The 23768-nt window shown below is 41.0% G+C and overlaps 1 protein-coding gene across 6 annotated transcripts in view; it reads left to right on the top strand.

The window, feature by feature from the left end:
- KIAA1549 overlaps positions 1-23768 on the top strand; it is a 139561-nt gene that overhangs the window by 39421 nt on the left and 76372 nt on the right. The window lies entirely within an intron of this gene.

Raw genomic sequence — 23768 nt, 5'->3', positions numbered from 1 at the left:
TCTTCAACATACGTGTCTACCAAAAAAAAAAAAAAAAAAAAAAAAGAAACAAAATGCTCATCCCCTTATCCCCATTCTTCAGTCTTCACTTCTTTTGCGAGATAGAAAGGGTGTGGAGAATGCCAAGCTGGTGAGCTTCTGAACATTCAAATGTTGGGAACTGTAAATTAAACCAGTTTGTGAAAGCAGAGGTCTCTGGACTACACAAAATATTAAAGTATTGCTGTGCAATCACGAAATAATCACGTAGGTAGAGAAAAGCAGACAAGTTGTGCCTTGATTAGCTCCAAGGGAAACTCATTTGCCCTCTAGGCAGTGATTACTGTCTTTTGGAAGCTGTGCCACTTGCTCTGTCTCTGCACCACAACTAGCTGGATTGTTTTGAGTTAAGGACTATTGCAGATTTTACACAGTAGTAACAAACCGTGTGTGTATATTCACATGTTTCTCTCTTTCCAACTGGATGACTATAAAGAACCTTTAATTTGAAATAGGTTGCCTATGACACATGGGGAAAACTGCATCTGATATATTCATTAGAAGAATGCAAATGCTTAATGGCTGTGTAATGCTCTGGATATGTTGTGTGATAAGCACGGGTGGATTTTTTTTTCTTCTTTTGGTCTGTTCCAAGACTTTTATGGAAGCTTTTTATCATCTTAAGGTTAAGATAATAAAAGTCCTCTTAATACATAAAGATCATACCCACCTGTGTTGTAAAGCTAACAAGCTGTTGCAAAGGAAGTGCTGCATCATTGAATATTTAGATGAATACAGGTGAGTAAATCTCAGCTGTGGATACCTTTGGGTTTAAAATGATCTATTCTTGCCCATGGAGAAGAGTAATGACAAAAGAGGGGGAGGAATGGCAGGTGAATCTCAAGATTTAAGACTTCAGAAAACAATTTTCTCTCTTTTTTTCTTTGAATTATAGTGAGGTGGAAGACTATAAAGAAAAAGCACATAGTAATTTTTGAGCAGTGTTAGGGATTACATCTTGATGTATCACCAACACAGCTGTTACATTGCAGTACTGTGTCGTGATTCTGCGCTATAGAAAGGAAAAAAAAGAATTAGATGAAGCGATTCTTTAAGCTCTCAAGGGTTTAACAATGCTCTAACATGAGCTACAGCTTTTAAAAAATAATAATAAAAACATGTTTTAATATTTACTTTATGTTTTTAATGATTTGGGAGCGTGGGGACCCAGAATAAACCATTCATAATTTACAGAGCATTAAATGTAGAATGTACTGAACTTAATCCAGAGTTACAGTACCTTGTACAGCTCTTCCATCATGAGAAAAATTTCTCAGCCCTCCTGGGACAATCTGGGGGGAAAAAAGTTCATGTATTTTATGGCTGTTACGTAGCTCTGTCCTGTTTTCACGGTGCAGTGCCACGTGGCTGTGTTTAAGGAGACTCTAGCAGGGCTAGGAAAGGAAATGGTGGCAAGGATGAGTATTTGTAGGCTTTGCTTTAGAGACCCTGGCACGCTGTTGTTCTGAAGCTTTGATTCTGAGGTGCTGAAAATTGTCTGATTTTAAGTGGATTGAGTTATGCTAATGAACTTCAAACTTCTGCTCCTGAAAGCAGACTTATAATCAGTGTACTCTGTGTTGGAGTTGCTAAATTAGCCACAAATAATACCTTGAGAATGGGGGCCCAAACCTTGGCTTCGTAACCAGCAAATTGTAGCTGATGTGGAGTCACCGTGTCTGATGGGTGAGAGCTGCAGGAAGACACTGGTATAGCTGTGTTGATAACAGTGCCAATATGGAAGCAGGTAGCATTTCAGAATGCACTAATCTGCAACAGCTATGGTACAGGTAGAGTATGTCAAACATGGAGCTTCGCTGGAAAGAAAAGCAAAATCAAAAGACTGCACAGTGAACAAAAAAAATACCTCTTATAAATGTGTATCACCAAGTTGTGACACGCCCAACCCTCACTCCCACAGCTAACACCCATAAAACTGCACGTTCTCTTTTGCTAACACAATTCTAATGTTCTGGGACTAAATCAGATTTTTTTTCTGGTTGTCTTCCTCATTCTGAAGGTTGGGTAAAATTTTGTTGTGGAAAGGGTCCTAATAGATGTCAGGCTGATGTCAGTGATTTGTTTTTAAATAAAATCTCAGAAAAACTACTCTAAAATAAACCACACCCGATGACTACGATGTTTAGATTTACTTGTTAGCATATGGAAGAAAGCAAAAGGCAGATCAAGTTTAGTATTGAAGTTGGCTTTAAAGCATTTTTTTCAGTACTATCAACTCAGTTTTGCTGCTGGTAAGCTCATATATTCTTGTTTACATCTGTCTAGAAGTAGAGCATAAGCCAGACAGATTTTGTCTCATCAACTACTTCACCTGAAGCTTGCCTCATTTAATTTAACCACATCAGGTTTGGTTCTTTATTACTGTTCGTATTCTGTTGGTGGTCAGGACGAAGTTACCTGGGATGGCTAGTCTGACTGAACAGCTCGCTGCTGCTAACGAGGAGATGTCTCACCTGACTTCCTCCTTCCAGTACCTCTGACTCTATTGCTCTTCTCTTTTTCAGTGCTGCTGCTGCACTTTGGGCTGTTTTCCTATTTAATTGAGCAAAAACCATTTTCTTTTACCAGTTCCATGCTGTTGTAGGCTGCGCAGCTGTGGAGCACAGCTCCATCCTTGGATGTCCTTCCTTCTTTTCAAACAGTTTTGCTGAATTGATTGTGTCCTATCTTTCCTGTATGCCATAGCTTGAAGACAGGGCATGAGAGCCCATTCTGCAGATTGAAAATTTGCACTGCTTAAACTGGCGTTGTGGGGGTGCTGCTGATCACCCAGCACAAACAGCGTTCGTTGCTGAAGCCTACTAATTAGTGCGCCATTCTCAGATTAAAAAGATTGAGCACTGGAAAGTGGAAGAAAGTTGTAGATCAGGAGTCAACTGCTAAATGTATCCTCAAACGGATCAAAGCTTATCTGTTTTCTTAGTTTCTGCAGTCAAATGCAAAAGAAATGCAAAAGCAGCAGATTTGTTGAGATGGAGGTGCTTTTAATCAGTGAAGCACCATTTGTGCTCGGTTCACGTTCATAACTGAGCTTAGCCAGACCGAGCCTGGTGTCCTCCTGGTTCCTGTCATCTGGAATGCTGTGCAATTTCAAACTTTATATTTATTGGATTTGCTGTGCTCCAGTACTTCCATTCTTGGCACCTGAATAAATGCTTTTTGATGTTTCCTCTCCACCTCATCTTGCGTGTTTTCTAGACTTCTTTATGTGTAAGGAAATAAGCAAGTTTGATCCTGTTTCTTTGCTTGCTGTTGTGAATTACTGGACAAATATCAAGCCAAATGTACTTATGTTTAGCCAGCTAATCAGCTATGTAATTAAACGACAATATAACATCTCTTCAGCCTTCATCTCTCCTGGGATATCATCTTCTCTTGCTGCTCCATGGCACTGTAAAAATTACTTTTTTTTCCATGACTTCTCTCTTGTGCTGGGGCTTACTCTTCTTTTTATTGCTTGTTCTGTTCCGGGAAAGAATTAGAGGCTTAATTTTTGGCCGTGTGTGTTTTTAAGCTGCTCTGGATGGGATGTATAGTGTGTGTTAAGCACTGTGGTATTTTTCTACTCTAAGTGTAAGCATAGTGTTAGTATTAGTTGAAGATAATAACCTGTTTTACAGTAGCTTCTATCACTACTTAAGACTGGACACTTGCTGGACAGTATGTTGAAAAGAAAAAATGAAATCCTAAATTGATACTACTGCAAAATCCTTCACCTTTACTTCAAAAGCTCGAACAGTAGAAATCTAGAGACCATAGGATTTTTTTGTCCGATTCTTCTTGCTATAATAGTAAATGTATGTTATTGTTTTTTTTAATGTGACTTCATTTACTTTTACCAAGCTGCAACAGATAAAGAAAAAGGGTGAAGTCAGAATTTGACTTCTTACTTCTCCTTTTCTTCCTCCACCAGAACCGTCCTTGCACAGACAAGAAGAAACATAAGGAGCGTGCATGTGCTAAGAATGCAGAAATGAACTCTCTGCAGCTGTTTAGTTCATTAGCCTTACTAATTCCTTATGGGAATTGAGTTACTGGTGGGATGGCGAGGATGGAAGGTTCACCACAGTGGGATTCTTTGATGCGGTACTAGACAAAATTTACTTAAAGCTGGCATGCAACTGCCTACAGCTGAACCCTGCATTTTTTTTCAGGAAACAGAAAAGATCATTACCCTGCTTAGTCATAGTACTGCACCATCATAGTTTTCTGAGTAATTAGATAATCTAACAGACTGTTTTAGGCTGTTTTATGTAACTTCTCCTGGTACTGCCTTGCTTTCTATTAAAGCATTGCTTTAAACAGGTGGTTACCGTAGGCTTAGTCTGTTGCTTTCTTCCTTGTCTTAGCACATTCCCTTCATGGGTTAGTTTCAGATTCGCTGCTTAGCGTGTTGATAGCCTGGCTTCTGACATGGCATAGATAAAATGCTGGTGGTTATTCTGCTTTTATGTAGCTCCCAACCAAATCATCTGCATCCACAGCAACTTGATTGGGGAAAATAACCTGTAGATTTTCAAGCTTCCTCACCCAAACCCATCTCTCTCGGTTCTGCAGTCTAACCTATGCCTACTGCATTTTAAGCTGCTGAGCCAGAATGTAGCAAAGGCAGGGAAGCTGAACACCCTGCCTAGAGGCCAGATCTAGTCTGCTTGATGTATTTATCTAGATTGCATGACAGATTGTGCAGAATTTTAGCTTACAGCTTTGAAACAGAAGTAAAATCTCTGATCCTTAGAGGCTGAGAGGACTAACTTCCAAATGTGAAATAATGCAGTACTCTTTTAAGTATCCTGAATTAACAATTCTCTGATGAGGACTGCTAAGCATAATTAGAGATTCAAGAGTCGAATCATTAAATAACTTAAATGCATGAATATATGCATAATTTAATTGTGCTCATAAATGAGGTAATGGGGGCAAAAAGACTTTGGAGAATAATGAAGATGCATATCTTACATCCTTTTATCCTGAGCGATGCTGAACAATGCTCCGAGTAGTGAGTAGCGATGCATTTCATTCCCAGCTATTGCTTCATCTGATTAATGGTGTCTGTAGGAGATCTGCAGAGAACCAAGAATAATCCGTACTTTGTGCTAAGTAACTCCAGCCTTTGGTCCAAGTTGTAAGTGTAGTTGTCTGCTTTACCTCTTCAGTTTATAACCCTGTACATTAAAACCTAAACAAACTCTACTTCCCTCCAAGTTTTTTTTTACACCATGTCAGATGAAAGGCTCATCTTACACTTTGTATTAATCAAATTAGTTCTTTTATGAACTGAACAAAATGTTCAATAAAAGGGTAAAAGGAAACAGATCTTCAGAGGACTTTAAGCTGCAGACTGAAGTGTAAAGAATGCTATAGTTGCACATTACCATTCTGTTATTAAAACCAGAAGGAAACCATGCTTGCTGGCAAGAGGTTTTTGCAATATTTAGAGCTGAGAACAGAGGGTAGAAGAGGGTACATTTCCTTAAAATACAGAAATGAGTTTTAATGGAGGAGGGGAGTATCAAAGATAACTGTTGCAGGATGAAAATTTTTCTCGTGACTGATGTGGAATCCACTGTAGGGCTGCCATCATTGTCTGCATGGGATTTTTCAGTAAGGGGTACAGGAGTCGGAAATGGAGTAATGCAGCAGCTTGATAGTATTAACATCATTTTTGTCATGCACTTGTTTTACTTACTTAACAAATGATTTTTTTTTATTTTTTTTTTTTACTTACCTAACAAATGAATAATTATTTGGAGGAAACACGATGGTTCAGATTGCCTCCTGTCTTGTTGGGGGAAAAGTCACTGTCTTCTGTTTGTGTTCAATTCTTGAGTTGTGTGCCAGGTTGAGCTTTGCATTTAAAAGTACTTGGCTGCTTGGTTCACTGGCAGAAATAGCTTTAAAGAAGGATCCATTTTCTGAAGTGATTAGGTTCATCATGATTTTGTGCAGCTGTTCGGAAACTGTTGCCGTGACTAGGTGGATTTTTGTATTTCTACACAGAGCAGAGGTAGATGAATGGATGGCAGGGCAACTTGGTCTAAAATAAATCTGTTCCACGATGGGCAGGATTTATGAATCCCAGTGCCTTGACAGTTGCCCTGCTTCCTTCTCCTCCCTCCATCCTTGTCCAACCAGGGCAGTAACAGCAGGTCGATGTCAAAGATATCTGTACAGGACAAGAAGCAGTATGTGTGGTGCTATGTCTGAAGCTGCTGATATGCACGTTTGCTAGCCAGCTGCTCCCCAAAGGCATGTTACAAGCAGAGCTCTGCCCGAGGCTTCAGTAAGGGGGTGGAGAGAAGGGCAGATCAATGACTAATTGATACTTCTTTCCTCAGCTCAGATGCATATTTTCATGAAATGTGAGAGAAACTGATTATTTCTGAGTTTCTGTTGAATGCTTCTGGAATTAGCCAATGCATTCAGAAATTGCTGGAGAGGACAAGACAGTAAAATAACATATTCCTTTCTCACTTAGGAAATCAAGCTTAAAATGGTGATTTTTAGGTTACAGTCTGTGCAGAACTGTGCGGTGTTGGCAGCTGGTAGGAACAGAGCTGCAAAGGAGGCTGCTGTGATGTCTCCCAGATATTGTGCTAAGGCTCATCTTCCTCTAAGTGCCCTTTTTCCATTGCTACCTTTGATAGACAGGAGGAACAGCACATTTTGTTTGCATGCTGGTGTAATCGTAATTTCTGGGAGGCTTTCTTGCAGCTTTCCATAAGGTGATCGTTTCACCTGCTTTGTTCAAAGGCCCTCAAAGTTTATAATGGATTGGTCAGGATGTTATAATCCTCACAGGAGCACAAATACGTTATCCTGAATTCAGTTGCTGCCAGAGAATTGGGGAACTGGAGGGAGACAAGAGATGGAGGTGAGGGTTTTGGTCTCCACGAAATCAGAGCAGAGTTGGGGCATAAACGTTCTGTGATTTCCTGTATTTTAATCTGTAGCATGCAGGCAGTCTGAAGAAGATATTACTGATGTCAGAATTGGATCTCAGGCTATGAAACTGGGAAAATATCTTAGATTTATGGTTGAGATGTGTGGGAAGGAGAAGCCTAGCTCATCCAGAACAGACACAATGTATGCACACTATGTACATCTTAGAGCTGTATATGAATCGTATCTATATCATTTTATACGTCTCATGTTCTCTCCTGTTGTGTTTTTTTTGTTTGTTTGTTTGTTTGTTTTTTAAGACCTTCAACTGTTTTTGATGACGTGACACACCCTCCATTTGCTTTCATCTTAAGATATTTTCTGTTGTGAGATTTCAGAGGCCTGGCATTCAGGAGGGCACACTGCATGCCTCTGGGTGTGGAAAGGGCTAAAACTAGAACTGCCTACTGCAGGTAGTGCCTTGTTTTTTGATACTTTTCTCCTATTCCTTAAAAGGATGACTGGTCCTTTACTGTGAAGTGTGGTTATTGCTTTGAGAGTTAATGCCACAAGATATGCGAAGCTGATTTTTCAAAATTTATTTTTGGTGACTCAGTGTTAGCGGAGACTTTTGAGCTGTAAGAAGATTACAGTGGTAATTACAGGGATGCCTGGACCTTGAGGGCTTCCAGGAAGCTTATAATGGATGCTTTGGTGACCTAGCTGTCTGTGAAGATGACTGTACTGTGGGTTTGTGAATGCTTGTGCTAATATGCCTCTTTTCTGTAAGCTTTTTATTTTTTTTTTAAGCAGGTTGTGGTCTAACTGAAATGTGTATTAGACGTGGTTATGTATTTTAAATTTATTTTTTTTTGGATGGGAATACAACTGCTTGCATGTCTTAGCTGAACTTGATGCTTAGTGTTTCAAACCTTTTTGTGATTAATTTGGAAAGATGATAAAAACTACTTGTAGATTAAAGGATTCAGTGATCTGATGAATCAGAACAGAATCCTTCTGGAAATGATCTCAGTGTTACTCTCAACTATTCAGAAAGCTTGCGTGGCAGTATGCTTTTAGCTTTTTCCAAAATAATAAAGAATGAATGAATGTACATCTGTGTGTGAATAAGTAAAATCTAAGATCTTTTGAAGTAGAAGTGCGGCTGGGTAGTTAACTTTGCAGGGAAGGGAAAGGAGATGGAGGCAAGGTGGATAAGAAACTACAGGGAAAAAAAAATCTTGTGTCCAGTTCCAGTAGTTAAAAAATAGTAGAATTAGTTTAGAAAATTGATTGAGGCTACTCCTCCCATCAGCACTTAGTGTAATTACTGTGAAGTGGGATGTCATGGAGCAGGTACTGCAAGGCCTGGAGTCCCAGTCTTCCTAAGGGCTTGTACGTGCTGCCACAAAACAGGTAAAACATTTCTCACCTTCTATAACTAGAAGCATCACCAAGGGTTCCTGTTTCGACCATTTTGCCTGACTACTGTCAACATATCGTAGATGAAGCAAACACCTTTTTGATCCCAGGATAGTAATGTTAAAATAACTCCTAAGCGCAAGGTACATGTAGTTTTCCTTCTAGCTTTACTTTTATACAGTAAAGCAACCTCCAGACTTCCAAAACGAGGCTGAAGTGTCCTGTGCTGCAGCAGACACCAGAGCTTGACCCTAGATCACAGAAGCGTACCTGTCCTTAGCCATTTCTCATCAGAGCCTCTTCAGGTGGAAGCGTCACAGAGGGTGAGTTAGGGGCAAAATTTCAGTCCAGCGTGCAGTACATGCTCACAGCTCTCTCTCACGCTACTCTTGTCAGCAGTGATAGGAATTTAAAGCGTTCCACATCAGCAGGAGCTGTCCTACTTTGCTCTTAATCTCAGTTAGCAGGCAGCACTAGTTGGTACAAATGGGTATAGTTTTTGAGGCCCAAATAGGTCCTGAAGTGCAGCTAAGGACAGCTTCAGCCAAGGTTGCTGAAAAAACTTCTTTGCTAGCTGTGGGAGTCCAAAGCAGCTCAAAATAAACTTGGGTTTTATCCTTGATGTAGCTATTATGGGAAGCAGCTGTGTAGGGAAAGAAGGGGTGAAATAGCCCCATGAAGTAGAAGTGGTACGCGTCTGTGATGGGGACTGCTGCTTTGACTGTGCAGTTGTACAGGCGTTTGGGTGCTTTTAAACTGTTTGTGGTTGTAACTAAAACACTGGTTATAATTTCTTCCTCCTTTCTCATGCTAGTAGGAAGATGTGAAAACAGTTTTGGGGGGAGCTGAATGTTGGTTGTGTTTTGCGTACGCATTGAAATACGGCTCTGTTCATTGGAGTCATTCAGAACATGACTTCATTGTACTTCAGTTGTAATCAAGAACTGAATGAACTGTCTGGCCTTCGGAGGACGGAGTGGGCAATGCTAGAAGATAAAGGATTTGAGGGCTTGCCTTACTTGAGAAAGGCTCCTGGCAGCATAGCCAAACAAGCTGTCCCTCTGTAATGAGTTCTGTAGTTGTTTAGAGATGCTGAAAATAACACTTTTCACCACAGAGGGTGTGCAGCTGGTGACAGTCATACACATGCTGTTTCTGAACATTGGTCCCTTTTACTGCTGGGTCCTTGGTGGTGGTAAGTTGTTTGTGTACGCTTCTGTCGAGCTGAATGCAGAATACGTTGCTCTGTTCCTCTCAGAGTAGTATGCACTTCACTTGCTACCCATTTTCAACTAATTACTAGTTAGGATTATGGAATTCCCTATATTCACCAATTACATTCACTGCTCAGGATACCTTTTGCACATTTGTGGTTGGCATCTTCCTTGGCAAACTTAGGTTTATGGTGGTAATTCACTGTCTATAACCTAACAATTATAATTTAGAAGATCCAGGAGAATTTCCTTTCTTGACTAGCTGGGAAATTTGGATATTCATAAACGCAGCTTATCCGTTTATTTAGAGCAGCTTTGTTGTGTATGAGAATCTGCACCCAGGAGGTTCAGCCCAGAAACCTTTTTTTTTCTGAATACATGTGACATTGATTTCCCTCTGCAGTGTGTCTGGACAGCCTGGATCAGAGAAAATAGTTCTGAAAGAAGTCTCAAAGCCTCAGAGCAAGGATCAGTTATAATTACCATTTCTAATGTGGTTGTTTAAACTGTTCTTACAGACCTCCAGTGATGGAGACTCTTGAACCATCTGGAGCAATCTTTCCAATATAGAGCAGCCTTAACCTTTGGAAAACTCATTCTAATGTCTGAATTCAGTTCATTTGCTATTTTTAAGCTTGTTAACATTGGGACTGCTGAGCTGTCCAGTGTGGACATGGAAAGGAGATGATTCTTCCCTGCAATACCTTCATATGTACTTAAAAACAATTATCACATTTCATTACATACATTCTCTGTGAGAGAAACTCTGTCCTTTCTGGAGTACCCTTGTGCGGACAGCTGGGTCAGGAGCACTCCCTGTCTTGCAGCACTCAAAGTGCTTTGCACAGTGCTGCTCTGGAGGGTTGAAGCTCAGTTGTAGTGCTGTGCTTGGTGCCACACAACACTGGTCCTGCCCAAAAAAGGCTGCATGGAAAAAGATTTTGCTTAAAAGGTTGGATAAGGCTCGGATCATTGCAAATGACGGGTTTTAAATATAGTGTATTTGAGAGCAAAGATAGCTTCTCAAACTGTCATACTTCAATGTGTTTGCTCTTTTCTTTTTAATTAACAGGTTCTGTCTGTGCCATGCTCTTTCCTGGATGAGGCCAATATTCATTAATGGACCTAATTCTCTCTGTAGGCAGTTATTTCCTGTGCACCGTGTGCAGGCTTTACCAGGTCAGGATAACACTTCACAGATGTGTTAAAACTTGAGTAAGGTTGAAAGCAAAGGATAATCAAGCTCAGTTTTGCCAAAAGCATCTCTTCTTAAAGATCTTTTTAAGTTACATCTGATCCAATTAAAAAAGAAAATAGAAATTTCCATTGGTTTTCAAAATTTCTTATACTCACTTGGGGGAAAAAAAAACCCTTTCTGAAGTGCTTTTTATCCAGGAATGGAGAAGTTGTGCCTTAGGTCTTTAATAAATATGTTCCTACTGCCTTTATCTATATTAGGTCAGTTGATGGTGAGAGAGTGTTAGTGGGGTAGTAGGAGTATTGCAGTTAATTAGGCTACAAGTCCCTTCCCAAGAAACTGTTGGTTGGAGGTGGGTTTGAAGCCACAGGGAGTCAAATAAAACCGGTAAGCTGTAACTCATAACTTATGTGAAACTGACCTGCTTTTCCTGTAGCATAAATAAAATTTTTATTTTAATTTAGTTAGACACAGCAATGTTGTGCAAATTATCTGTGCTGCGACCTGATCCAGAAACATTGTCCATTTTCGATCAGAGGTACTGGAGTAGCATGACTTGTGAAAGGCTGAGCTTTACTGTCTTTTACTGGGGCAGTTTTTTTCTATAGGAAAGTGTTTCTCCTTGAGAACTTTTTTTTTTTTTTTTTTATTATTATTATTATTACAATTTTTGAGGCAGTTGCTTATAACATTTTGTTTTGGGCTATCTCATCTTAGTACTACTTTCTCAGTTTCAAAGGTGTGGGCATGAAGATATGATGAATAACATTATTTCCTGGGATTTAGGATATTAGGAAAAGAATACATCAACAGTTAGCCAGTATCTTTAACTCAGACCTTCCACTTGAGAAAGGGGAAGAATCCCAATGTGCTCTAAGCATGTCCAGTTATACCTAACGTGCTGTCTTTTGGCTGCTTCTCTTGAAGCTAGGAGTAAATTTTTCAGATCTGTAAGAGACGTATCAAACTACTTTGTAAATGCTCCAAGTGTCTTGTAGGTTACTGTATTTCTTTCCCCCTTCTTTTGAACCTGTTTTACTTCAGATGGAATTCTTCTGAACAGTTGGGAAACCAAACCACCACACCAGTAGGCAGCTCAGCTTCACCATGCTGCTCTTATTCCCCATCTTCAGAAGCACAGGGAAAATGTGAGGGAAGAGCGACTCATGGGTTGAGACAGGGAGATTAATGTAATTTATTGCCTATCAGTGGCAGACTTGAGCAGTGAGAAACTGAAAGCAAACTAAAAACACCTCTCCCTCCCATACACCCTCTTCCACCTCCTACCCCTGAGCAGTGCAGGAGAATGGGGGCTGTGGTCAGCTGCTTCGTCTCTGCTGCTTCTTCACAGTCAATCTCTGCCCCTGCTCCCTGTGGGGTCCTTCCCATGGGATGCCATCCTTCCTGAACTGATCCTGTGGGAGCTGCCCACAGACAGCAGCTCTTCAAGAACTGCTCCCACACGGCTCTCTACCACAGGGTCCATCCCCCAGGAGCAAGCTGCCCCAGCATGGGTCACAGAAGGGCAGCAACTCCCCCCCAGACCCCCTGCTCCTGTGTGGGCTCCTCTCCACGGGCTGCAGCTCCGGCCCGGGGCCTGCTCCTGCGGGGGCTCTCCATGGGCTGCAGCTTCCTCTAGGCCACATCCACCTACTCCACCGGGGGCTCCTCCACCCATGGGGGGGCTGCAGCGTGGAGATCTGCTCCATGTGGGACCCATGGGCTGCAGGGGGACAGCTTGCTCCACCAGGGGCCTCTCCACAGGCTGCAGGGGAACTGCTGCTGCCTGCCTGGAGCACCTCCTACCCTCTTGCTGCACTGACCTTGGGGTCTACGGGGCTGGTTCTATCTGAAACAAAAGTGGGTATTTTAATGTATCATTTAGAATAAGTTAGTTATTAACATATGCAATCATTTTCATTTAATTCCTATTATCTGGAAACATAAAATGCATAAGCCTTTTTTTTTTAAAAATCAACTGAGGAACCCTATAATTATTTTAAATTGTATTAAGCATGCAGTAGAGGAGAATAGAGTAGTGAATTAGATCAGAAATCAGTCTATTCTATATTTGGAAAATTGTATCTATTTATTTGTTATTTATATACAAATAAAAAATATGCATCAACTTTGCCTGTGCTTTTATTCTTGGAACTCATGTCATGATTCTCAACAGAAGTGAACTCTTGTTAACCCATAGTTCTGCCTTTTTCTTTCTTATAGATGTAAGTTCAATACCTCCTTCCCCTTGGACTATTTCAGAAAGGGAAGTCAGATGCTTCCAAACACGTGGTACCTTGTGGAGAATGCTGTGATCAGCCCCATACATGCTACAGAGACCAGTTTCCATGCAATGATATTTTTCAAGTAGAAAAGTCAAAGCAGTTCATGGCATCATAAACCAGAACCCCAGTTCCTAAATTCAGTTCAGAATGTAATGGGAAGCTCTTCCAGCTTTCAGAAATACTGTGTACTGTCCTTTGGAGTACTACATAAGGAAGGAGCTCCTCAGCACTCCACTTGGTTAAACTTCAAGGTTCTCCCAAAATGTACATCAGATGATACAGAAACAAACACAGAAGTCTGAATTAAGAGCAGCATTCATGCTTCTAATGATGCATAGATGTCAATGTTCTTAGACTTATTTTTTTTACTACCTTTTTCTCAGAGACTCTACAGCCAGGATGCATCCCAATCCTGTGTTTCTCCATTGTTTTTTTTCAACATGCACTGGCATCATCCAACCTGCAGTTCAGTAGAGCAACTTAACCAAACCTGCAGTTCAGTAGAGCGACTTCATGTCCTAGCCATGTTTTTTTTGTTTCTTTTTAAGTGGGAATACCTTTTACAATGCTGCCTGTATTAGATGGAGTAGTCCATATAGGTCCCTGGTTAATCAGTATGTGTTGCAATTTATTCTTCCTCACTGACTCCTGTGTCCATAGTTTTACTGAGCCATGATGGAGGCCTTGTGCAGCTTCTCACAATAGACGCTATGGAGGGCAGGAGAAAGCGATGACACAGGAAGCTTAAGGACCAGGAAGGCTCCTAGTAAGGACCTAGAAGGACTGTCTATCCAGTGTCATCATTCACGTATGCAACAATTTGCAGCCAAGCTACCGTGGTGTTGATAGTGGTGTGCAACAGGGTCTTGTAAAAGCCTAGTCAGAAGGGGATGCTTTATGGCAGCCAAAGTGAAAAGAATGATTTCTGATGAGTGTGACAAACGTGGCTATTGTTAGCTGCATTTGCATGATGCCTTGCCAACGGCCTTTCCTCCTACTTGCTTCCAGGAAGAGAAGATATTGTTTCACGCTGCTAATAAATATCACTTATAACAAAAATGTCTTCGCCTAGACTAGCAGGGCCAGATTGTGGCTTTTCAGTTTCTTTAATGCTTGGTTGTTCTTACATGTTTAATGTTTTTCTTTGTTTCATTTACTCTTTGCTGGTGGTCTTGCTTGAGAAAGGTGCATAAATAGATCTGTTTTATGACAAGTTGTTTCTATTTCTTATTTGCCTTGTGTATATTAAGTTTTTAAAAGGAAAGTCTCTAATTTTCCTTTTCTATTTTTTGTCTTTGTGGTGTATTTCCCAATAAACTAATTAGGAAGTTTCACATTATGTTCCTGAAGTAATATCGTTCCTGTCAAGAATTTTGTGATCAGACAACTCCGTAAAGCAGGGCTGTGCAATGTCTTCCACTCCCATACGTTTCCCTGCACTTTACAATTATTTCATTATCTTCCTGGTTCTGCTATACATGATTCAATTAAGATTACTCTCCTTAGATTCTGTTTCTGGATTATCTCTGTATTCATCATTTCTAACAGCCATTCCTCTCCTTTTCTGATGTGTTTTGCTACTTCTGTTAATACGTTGTTTATTTATTCTTTTGTTAACTGAGGCTATGAAGTCCCTAAGGCCATGCACAAATTCCAGTTCTTATCACAGGATGGTCTTGTCACCAGGTAGGATATGAAAGTCAGGGCCTGGGGATTTCAACATTCATACCTGCATTCTGTTAAGTTCCAAGAACCGTGTGCACCTTGAGCAACCAAGAGTGCTAAGAAGACCCACGCTTTAATATCTTGATTGGTACTGTAGGGCTGGTAACCTGTGGTCTCAGACCATCAGCTTCAGTGCTGGGAAAAGATGATGCAACCTTGCTGGAGCCAACAGAACTGATTTGTGTCAGTCGTGAGCTTGGCCCCAGGTCTGACAGTGTGGAGTGCAGTAGCTTTGGATAAACACTTTCCAGGGGAATGATCTGGGAGCAGTGATTAGGCCTCTTGCATTGCATTAAGGGTATGGAAAAAAAACCTTTGGGAAAGTTTTTCCTCTAAGATGTTAACGCCTGTGGTTTCTTGCCATCACAGAATCACCAAGGTTGGAAGAGACCTCCAAGGTCACCGAGTCCAACCTCTGACCTAACACTAACCAGTCCTCCACTAAACCATATCACTAAGCTCTACATCTAAACGTCTTTTAAAGACCTCCAGGGATGGTGACTCAACCACTTCCCTGGGCAGCCCAATCCAATGCCTAACAACCCTTTTGGTAAAGAAGTTCATCATGTTGTGAGGATATTACTAAGGGGAAAAAGACCAGAATCAATTGCTAAATCTTGAGATATTTGTACAAGTAAATATCTTATTAGATATAATTATTCCTAAATCTAGGGTGGTTTCAGGATCTCCAACAAAGATAGCTGCTGTGGCTTTAAAGTGTTGAGCACTCAATACATAAACCTAACAGCCTGCTAGGAAGGAGCAGAAAAGTGTGTGGTTTGTTTTTTTTTATTTATTATTTGAAATAGTACTTGTTACCTTTTCCCTCTTCCCTAATGATTTTTCAAGGAAAGTAACGTTTAAAAGTTCTTTGGGTATGAACTACAGCAAATGTTTGACCTTTGACACTGTGCAGTGAACACATAAACTTGCTATGTATTTATAGGGTTGAAGTTTTTGACATTTTTGGGGGGCGGGAGGGGGAGGCTTCTCATTTTCCAAGTGGTCTCAGGCCCATTGACCCTTGCAGGCTATGGAGACAATCTTAAATAAACTTACTTCAGACTTGTACTTAAAGTGACTACTTCTCAGACTCCTGCTCCATCTATTTGCACATCCCTTTTCTTTCCACGTTTACAGCTCACAGTGAGCACTTATTTTCAGCCCCAAAGGCTTCTTGGTAACTGGGACTGTTTTGCTCTTTCCCAGCTTTTTATCATCTCCTTTTTTGTGTGAAGTGCCTTGACAGGATTCTTTCTTGTGTAACCTGATTTGCATGCTGTCAAATGCTGAGTACAGCTACTAAATGCCTTCATATCTGACTGTGGAAGAGCTTACCAGTATTATTTACTTATGCACATACAACTGATTGCAAAATGGAGCATCTACAGATGTATTGCCATGATCTGGGCCAGGAGCAATGATGTTTGTAGTTTTGAATTCAATACAGAGTGAAGTTGGTTGAAAATCCTATCTTTTCAGCTTTTTCATCATGCTTCATATCCCATCCTTCTTCTGAATTAGCCTGTGAAAGGAAGTGGTTTTAGGTATTGCAGGCTGGGTTGTCAACTAATATAAATCTGGAGCAGCAACACGGTACACAAGCAACGACCCCACTGACCTGAACAACTTCAAGCGCAGTCAAGGGTATACATTTCCTTTGTCAGCACGGCCCAGTTAAGAATATATGTCAATGAAGAGAGTCCCTGTGGATAACTGGGTTACTAGGATACAGCATAGGCTCTGTTTTAATTAAAAAGTTGTGCTTGACTTCAGGCTTTCCGTTGTTTTATTTCTTTCAGGGATTTTTATAGTGGTCACACAACTGAAGAAATAAAAATTACTTTGTTTTAAGGACAGCTTTTCCTAAAAGCATTTATATGCATTAGGTGCAAAGAAATGCTCAGTGAGAAGTGTCATCTGTAAAAAGAGAGGCTAATATAAATTTAATTGGTCTTTTCAAAAGCTTCCTATTTGCATTTTGAAGGGTGCTGTAGTCTTTAGCCTAAACAGAAAGCTTTTCAGTAGTCGTTTGGTTGTGTAAAATCTGACACAGGCTCTTCAGAGATGAGAAATCAACTTACTTTGCAGAAAGTCAGCGAATTAAAATTATATATATGTGTGTATATATATATATATATATATATATATATATAAAAGTGGGATGGGGGAAGAGTAGAGGAAGAAAGCTTTTACTTTTTTTTTCTTTTTTTTTTTACATTAAAAAATAAAAAAATGACCATGGTGAGCAAATCTGGCGAGTGTTTTTCTTAGAATTAACATTTGCAAAGCCAATTCAAGTTTGTGTGTACTTTATCCCTGACATATGGCTTCCCACATGATGATGTCACGAACAACTGAATGCCAGAAAAGCGTGAATGCTCCCAGCACTAGCTCGACTTTCAGCTGTGATTTGATTTGCAGCTTTGTGTGCGTGCACGGCCGGCCGGCCGCATTAGAGCACGGAGCTCTGCACAAAGCTGTTGCGTTCCCCTCTTGTGGGTGCTGGCCTGTAGGAATGCATCGTAGCCGCAGGAGGCTCCTGTGTTTGACATCATCTCTCCTCTTTTTCTTCCCCCAAAATGTTTGAATTGGCGTGGCTAGATTTGTTTTCTCACCCTCAGTGTGAAGGAGTGACCCTGAACTGGAGGCATCTTGATGCTCTGGAAGCTTTACGCGGTTCCATGAGTGAGGGTTTCTTGTATGTTTGGGATTGCACGTATCTTGTAGTGGCAAAAAGCTGTTCTGTAGACAGGTTTTGTTCCCAGCCCACTTGTTATCAGACAGAGTTTTTTCAAAGGCAAGCAGACTGGTTCTTGCTGTGTGGTTGTGTGTATGGGGTGGGGTGGGGGTGTTTGCTATGGCCCCCCTCTGTGCGCTCTCCTGTCTCTAGTGCTGTCTGCTGGTGTGTTGCTATCTTTTAGTTTATGAAAAACTCTTGAGTCGCAAGGTTTTTCTGTGCAAAACAATGTGTCACAGTGGTATTAGATTAAGACTTTATTATTATTACTATTATTATTTTGATCTACCAGTTACTGTAAGCTACTAAAGGGTCCTCTTCTGCCTCAACAGTGGATATGTTTGGAAGATTCCTGGGTCAGAACAGACTGTAAATTTTCTAATAAGTTGTTCAGTGAAAATTGGGATCCCAGCCTGCCTATTCCACTTTAGGGTGATGGCTATCAGCAAAAGCATGGTAAAGGAATTTTCTTTTAATGTTGGATAGGGAAGATAAAGTGACTGATAGAGGTTCATTGATGCATTCATTTTGTACTGCGGTCTGTTTTTTAACGTAATACCTGACGCGGAGTGCCTTGATGTGATTTTTGACCCAGAGGGGTATGAAATGCAGTTAGACCATGTTCTACTAACCCTCTTCTTTTACAAAGTCTTCACTAAACTCTGCTGGCAAGCAAGCGTTTGTCTTTGCCACTTCCCTTTGTGCTATGGCACATCTTTTCTCTTTGTGTAGAGGTGGAAACTTGTGTTCGTTTGCTGTGCAGGAGGGGGAACTTCTTGTAAACCTGCACCTGGGTAGCAGCTGAGCCACATCTGTTTGCATGTGGATAAAGAACGACTTCAAGATGTTCCTCTTCTTTTTTGGCTGTGTATTGAAACCTGGTGTGCAAAAGTGAGTGAGCACGTAAGTAGGTGCCCGCTTTGTGGGCTTTCTAGTAGCCGTATCATTTTTCTCTTAATGCAGCCTTTTCCATTTGTTGTGGAATTTTCCTTCCACCTTATTGCAATGTGCAAGACTGCTGTGACTTAAATATTTTTTTCTTTACTTTCTGTCTTTTTAAGTCTTTCAGGTAGTAAAAGCAACTTAAAACTCACAAACACACGTGTTAAACAATGAGAGATGCTCTGGATCTTCCACAGTATGAAACCGAACATCTCTGAGATCTCTGACTAATAGCTGTTAGGCCTCCACGTGCTGTTTGTCCCTTGTGCATCCGAGTTGTGTTATCCGGAGGGAGCATTGCACACGTGCAGCACCTGGTCCAGGAGCAGCATCTTCCAAAAGCTGCTGAGAGCCCCACTGTGGTACTGGACTCCCAGCCCTGTCCTCTCCCCGGCTGTTGTGTGCTGGGGTAATTATTGTGATTGTTCAATCCCTGTTGAATGCCTCCCAGAGAAGAAATGAGATGGCTTTTCAGCTGCAAATACTCTGACTGGTATTTTCCTACAAGCCAGACACCTAAGAAATTAGTCACAGGCTTACACAAGAGAGCTGTGGGTATTTTTTGCAATGACCTAATGCATACAATGCTTTTTTTTTTTTTTTTGACTGAAGCCGAAATAAATGCTGTTAAATAAGTCAGAAAGTTATTAAGTGTTAAGCCATATGAGGAATAGTTTATGATTTTTACAGATCTATTTGTGCCTATCATTCTCTTTACCCTTGGGTGGTCTCGTCCCACGCTACATTCTGTTACTTCAATTTCTTATTTTCCGGTTCTCAAACAAAAAGATGAATAGTGGTGGATGGCAAAAAAAAATTGTTGAAACTGTCTTTGAAATATGATGTGCTATTCTACCCCATAGTCAGGGAGCCATTTCATGTGATGAAAATTACTAGTGAGTTAATAGCTTAAATTTTAATAGTTTGGAAACCGCTGTTATCTAGTCAGTTAATAGGAATTTCTTCATCGTACTTGGAACATCTGTAGCTTGGGTTGCTGCTCTACCTACAATGCCTCTGTCTAAACAATGGGTAGTAGTAAAAGAACAGCTTTTCTCCTTAAAAATAAAGACACTAAAATGTAATGATGTAGATCACTGTGTTTATATGCAGAAGATCATTTTCTGAAAGTGATTTATATTTTTAACTAATTTTCTGGCACTTTCTAGTATTTTCAGACTTTATATAGCCATTACATAATTTCTCAGCATAATGGAGCTATTTTTTCTATTCACAAATCTTAATTTTATGACAAGTAAAGACTTATCTGTATTCATTTTTTTTGATGTCTGCATCTATCATTTATAATTTAATAGTTTTGTAAGACTGGACACTAGCTGCTTTTAATCGGTGGCAGTAGTTGTGATAGTTACAACTACCACATTCTGCTAGCAGAGTGCAGAAAAGTGATGTGACTTTCTTGAAGTTGCAAGAGAAATCAGTGGCAGAGCTGAGATTACATCTTGGATCCTGTATTTATTAAGGGTGTATGCATAAATATTTATTTACGTGTATTTATATATATTTATATGCAAATGCAGAACATCATTTTTTTACTTTATTGTTGGGTATAGAGCAATATTACTCTCCAGAACTGCAACTGCAGAGTGAATAAAAACTGTGTTTCTCTAATTGCTTCCTTGAAAAATGACTGGCCTAGTTCCTGGGTGATACCTGCACATGGTTTTCTGGCAATCTCAGGTCACGATGTAGCTTGTCACCAAAGCAGTCTACGGACTGCAGCAGTCCTTTGCTACAGTCATGGGGAATTTCTCTGCTGGTATTATGGCATTTGCAAATTCACAAGTCTCAGCTGATGTTACTGTGAGCAGCCGTGCTTCTGTAATGCATCTTTGGGGCTCATTGAGTTCAGTGACAGGTTTCAGTGCTTGTGTTGTGTTTAAACTTTCACCTGTTTTTGTGGGCAGCAGAAGCTGCGGAGTTCACCACCCCAGGCACATTTAGCATGCTGCTTTTGCTGCCGCTCCTCCTGGTGCCTGAATTTCTTTGTCTGAGCTGAGACATTGTCCTGGTGCCATCTGTGGCTCATGTGGCCACTTCCACAAGTGCCCTCCTTTCTTTCTCTTTGCCATAGTGTTTGTAGAGCTTTGTGGAGCGTGGCTTGCCTGGCTGTCACCCTGTCACCGTTGCCTCGCTCAGTGGCAGTGCAGTTGCTGGCTGGTGAATCTGTCACCCCACACCAACAGCTGCGCAAGCAAACAAGTCGGCGTTGCTGCTAATCAATAGCTTTGTGCAGCCGTGGCATTAAAACGCACCACAACATGTGCAGCCTGTCTGCTTCTTTGTCCCATGGCGTAGCCGGATCAGCTGCTTTGCAGCGAAGAGGATGTGATTGCCATGCAGCACATCTTCACCTCCTTCAGCGTGTTTTGCTGCTGCTCTTTGTGCGCTGTCTGGCTGCTCCCTGGCACATCTGCTGCACGCCCCATCTGCTCGCCAGGAGTGGCACGCGCGGCGCTGACGAGCAGCATTCAAGTAGTACGCTCTTATTCTGGAGACAGCAGAAAACAATAATTTGTATTATTAATGGCATGTCATTAATACTCCCCGCTTCTAACAAGCCAGGCAAAGCGAATAATGTGGTACGTTGGCTTGCAAACTTGCCAGCAAGTTTTTGTTTCGAAATCCTGTGTGCATGAGTGAGCTTCTTGCGCTCTGCTCATCTCAAGCAATCAGTGCTCTTACCTGGTCTTGTTGCTTGTGACTTTTCTGAGTCCTAGAGTGTTTTGGGAGTAGTGTTTTACTGTTTTCCTTAACTAAATAAATAATTCTGATTTTTTTTCCTACCTATTATTCTTTGAAGGAAACATATATTAACAGATTTTCAACAAAAATCTAAGTGCAAAGGCAGAATGAACTTAAAACCAAAATGGCCTTTGCCTTATGCATGTCTGTTGAATTGTAATAGCAGTGAAACTAACCCTACAGAACGTCTTTGTGACGTGTGGTCTCTTCCAGCAGGATTTTACCTTATGATGATCCCTCTGTCAAACTGAACAAAGATAACAGGAGTTCTCTGTGTGTGAAGGAAGATAAAGATGCATAGCCGTGGGCATGTATAAGCAGTGCAATTGTTTTGTCTTTAGAATCAACTTCTGTATCATCACCTCTAGCTTTGGGTCAAGGATTTGTGCAGATACGCGATCAGAAGTGTACTTACTAATCAGAAAGTGGACATCTTTGCCAGCCACATTAACTGTCCTGTACGGTGATTCCACATTTACTGTTCTTACTGTATTGAAACTGACACAACTCTTGTGGAATTGATGCTGGGAATTGCAGCATGAAGCCACGATGAGCAATGAGAACATTTATCAGTGCACTTGTCTATAATTTGGAATTCATTTAAGCAAGCACTGGGTGTCCGAAGTGTGGCAAAAATGGGCAGTGTTTTACAGAGCCAGCTAAAAGGATTTGTGGTGTGCCTTTACGCACTGCATGCATACTGGGAGAGGTGATTCATTCTGACAGTGTGTTTCATGGTCTTGTAATTCTTTTCCTTTAGTAACTCCCTGCTTACTCAAAATGTCACAAAGGAAAAACTAAAGGCTGGAAGCCCGAGTCAAAGGAAGGAGTGAGGTTAGGGAAGGCTTTAACGAGGAGAAAACACAGAATAACTTTGTCAGCAAGCGGGACTGGCATCACGAACACCTGCTCAGGGTCTGTGTTTCAGTCCTGTTCTTGATGGGAGCTACAATTTCTGTCACTCACAGTAACTGCTTGCAAAAGCCATTGTTGCAGGGTGGCTGCACTGTTTGTGTTCCAGTGGTTGACCTCTTCCCCTTTCTCCTCCTTTTCCTCCTCCTCTTCCTCCTCCTTGAGCATTGTAAGGCAGCATATCTTATCATCACACCACAAAGATCATAAATCTACCAGTGCCTCCAGTGAGTTTCAGGAGTTAAAAATTGATCAGGACTACCTGAGAGAGTCTTTTATGCTGCAAAATGCTGTGCATGGGATCTGTAAAATAAAGTATGTTATCGCATGGCTCATCTTCGATTAGCAGTGATTACTGGTATTAGTTCTGTGCATTGATTTTTATAATCGTGCTTTCCAGATCAGTAGCTTCAAAATTTACCAGGTCAGTATGTCAGTGCTTGAAAAATTGTCAGGGAATTTAGCAAATAGACCAGGATGGAAGGTACGGTGACAGCAGTTCATCACTTTTGCAAAGCGCTGTTACATTGGCAGCAGCGTGTAACAGACAGGTGAACTACTCCTGCAAAGATCTGCCAGGAGTTACGGAGTTCAAGGCATCCTCTACGAGCTTGCTAATGTAGCTACACTTGAGCAGTGTGCCGTATCACCATCAGGCACTTACAACGGCGTCTGCTGGGTTTTATTTTAAACTGTTCACTGGTGGATTAATTGGGTGGGATTCCTACCCCCACCAGCCTTTTCAGTGCACATTGTCAGTAGGTTCCAGTAGCACTGCATAGATGCTCCAGTATGAGAATACTAATGCTGGGGAAATGGGATGATCTGGGGATAGCTAATCTAAGAATGAAGCCTTTGTGTGTACCCTAGAAAAATGTCCTCAGGAAGTTTTCTGTGATTTCCTTTAACGTTCAGCTCTGAAGTGTATCAGTCATATCTAGACATTTCACAAAAGTACTCAGGCAGTAATAAGCCTTTCCTTTGCAAAACACAGCCATGATTGGAAAGGCCTGTATGCAGATCTCAGTAATATAAGGATGCTTTTGGGTGGGGAGGAATTACAGTCACGTTGTGCAAATAGTATCGATACATGATTTTTGCAAGAATCTTCCTAAAGTATCTGGTGAATTCATAGCTTTTTCTCCTTGGTGCTTGAACTCAGCTATTACTACTTCAGTCTTACAAGTATGAGCAGTGAAAGATCTGTTACAGGTGGCCTGTAAATAAAGTTCTCCTACAGCAGGATGCAGATGAAGATGGCAGCTGCATAACAAAGCAATTTGCTGCTGGCTGCTTAGAGGGGAGAAGTGAAATGAATGGCAGGCAGTGTAAACCTAACTACTGGACATTTTTCATCTCAGCAGATACTTGCAGTAGATATCAGGTCGACACTTGCCTTATATAAAAGGAACCCACCTCTTCATCCCATAAATAGCACCTGTCGCTCATTTCTGATATTGACAGGAGCTGGTTATAGAAATAGAACAGATCTGCCAGTGAGCCTAATAATAAGAAATAATAACACTGGAGGAAATGAAGTGATGCTAATGGAAAGCAGAAGACCTAGCCCAGGTCCCTAAAGATACAGAGAGTCTTTCTCTGTGTTGTACCCTGTTACCCTT

The sequence above is a fragment of the Aythya marila genome (assembly GCF_965140915.1).
Source record: "Aythya marila genome assembly, chromosome: 1".
Lineage (NCBI taxonomy): Eukaryota > Metazoa > Chordata > Aves > Anseriformes > Anatidae > Aythya > Aythya marila.
This window is presented reverse-complemented; position numbering and strand designations above follow the sequence as displayed.